This window comes from Schistocerca piceifrons, unplaced genomic scaffold, assembly GCF_021461385.2.
Source record: "Schistocerca piceifrons isolate TAMUIC-IGC-003096 unplaced genomic scaffold, iqSchPice1.1 HiC_scaffold_697, whole genome shotgun sequence".
In the NCBI taxonomy this organism is placed as follows: domain Eukaryota; kingdom Metazoa; phylum Arthropoda; class Insecta; order Orthoptera; family Acrididae; genus Schistocerca; species Schistocerca piceifrons.
The window spans coordinates 1-2,500 of NW_025728945.1; positions in this window are offsets into that span (position 1 = coordinate 1).

The window sequence follows — 2,500 nt, forward strand, 5'->3', positions numbered from 1 at the left end:
CTCCGATGTGGGAGGGAAGTTGACTCAAAACATAGTCCACCGCAAAATTGAAAAGGAGGGGGGGAGAGGGGGTCACCCTGACGCACACCCCTAGCCGGCTGCAGAGGCACGCCCACGTCGGCGCCGCCCGCTATCACTGTCGTGCTACCCTCGTAACACCTTTCGACGTACTCAATAAAGCAATCCGGCAGGCCATGAGCCCTCAGCACGGGGCGGAGGGCAGCATGGTCCACCGAATCGAACGCTTTAGAGACGTCGATCGATGCCACAAAAACAGAGCGACAGGAGCGGACTGCGTCGGTGAGAGCAGTGTCCAAGATGAAGGTGTTTTCCAACATCCCATCCCGGGGGATGAATGCCCGCTGACGTTCGTCCACAGCACATGCACGCATCAGGCGTGACGCGAGAACCTTGTGAAAGGTCCGCGCCAACACCGAGCAGACCGTAATGGGGCGAAAGTCAGCGGGGGATGTTGGTGCAGCCGTTTTGGGGAGAAGTGACGTCCGGGCGCGAAGCAGACGCTCGGGGAGGGCGCGGGCCAGGAGGAAGAGGTTCAAGAGTTTCACCAGGACTTCATGCGGCAGGCGCCGCAGCTCCGCTGGAGTCAGGCCGTCCGGCCCGGCTGCCGATCCCCTGGGCGGCAAGGCAGCAGCGACCTCCTCACGTGTGACCGGCCCCCATAGGCACTCAGGAGCGACAGGCTCCGAGTGCGGGAGAAGGCGGTCACGGATGAAGCCGGCGGTGGAGATCGGCTTCTTCGTGAAGAGGTCCGCCCAGAAGTCCAGCAGACCGGGGATGTCGGGTGGCGGCTGCAGCAGGGTGCCGTCCAGCAAGCCGCGCACGCAACGTGCACGCGACCTACGGAAGGCGTCCTGTGTGCGCGCGTATTCCCAGCGGCGCCGCTTGCGCTTCTGCAGCGGCGGGGCGGCAGGCGGCCGCTTGGATGATTGGCGCGGCCGCTGTGTCCTGGTGATCGACCTCTCCCCCCTGGACCCGACCGACGCAAGGGCATCCGGGAGCATGCCCAGGATGACATCGGGCGGCGTGCCCCGCCCCAGACCAATGACTCGATCCAGGGCAGAGAAACGCTGGGCGGAAGCAGGTAGCCCCGCCAGATGCTCCCAGATGGCGGCGTCAGTCGGCCCCTCCGGCGGCGGCCCGGTGGTGTCGGCCGCGAAGTCCTCGGCTGCGTCGACGGGCGGCGCAGCGGCCTCGCCCGCGTCAGGCAGCGAGCTCGCTGCTCCACGGCGGGACGCCGGCTCTTCACCCCGACCGATCTCAAGTGCCTCCATGAATTGGCGGACAAGCTGCTTGTGGGCAGCTTGCCGCCGTCGGCACTTGATTGCCTCAAGCGTTCGGTCGGGGAACATCCTGGTAAGTTCTTGATTTACAAAGAAGAACCGGGCGTCCCTCTCAAGGAACAGTTCGGCCTCTGCCTTGGCGAGCGACAGGACTTCTTCCTCCGTCCACCTCGCGCGATGCCTCTCCGTCACGATCTCAGCGTTGGCGGCCGCAGGGTGTTGGCGGCGGCGATGGACCCCGAGACCGTTCTTCGTGGTAAAAGTGCGGGTGGCACTCACTGCAAGCAAAGGGAGCTACACAAACTATCGCATTTTCGTTACGGCCGGTTGGCCGGATAGGTGCTGGGGTAGCTGGGGTGGCACCTTCAGCGGAAGGGGCCACCATCTCTTGTTTCTTGTCGGCTGCCCCCAACTATAAAGGGATAATGCGAGGGGGGGCTGGTAACCCCCCCAAGCCCCTGGTGCGGTCTTCCACTCTGCGAAAATCAGCGGGCCCACGAGAAGGGGAGAAGACCGCAGGAGAGGAGAGGCTAAGAGGGCTAGGCCCATGTATTGCGCATCACTCTCCCTGTAACTATAACCCAAGGAAGGCACCTCGCAGCAGCAGCACGACTACATCAAGACCGCACTTCGAAAAGCCAAGTCCGGATGCAGCCACACCGCCGCCACTTGGCCACCTTAAGAGAGTCATAGTTACTCCCGCCGTTTACCCGCGCTTGCTTGAATTTCTTCACGTTGACATTCAGAGCACTGGGCAGAAATCACATTGCGTCAACACCCGCTAGGGGCCATCGCAATGCTTTGTTTTAATTAGACAGTCGGATTCCCCCAGTCCGTGCCAGTTCTGAGTTGATCGTTGAATGGCGGCCGAAGAGAATCCGCGCACCCGCGCGCCCCCGGAGGAGCACGCTAAGGCGGACGCGGCCTCGCAGCAAGGAAGATCCGTGGGAGGCCAAGGCACGGGACCGAGCTCGGATCCTGCACGCAGGTTGAAGCACCGGGGCGCGAACGCCGCGCAGGCGCGCGCATCCTGCACCGCCGGCCAGCACGAGGCCGACCAACGGCGAGAGCAGACCACGCCCGCGCTAAACGCCCGCACTTACCGGCACCCCTACGGCACTCACCTCGCCCAGGCCCGGCACGTTAGCGCTGACCCACTTCCCGACCAAGCCCGACACGCCCCGATCCTCAGAGCCAAT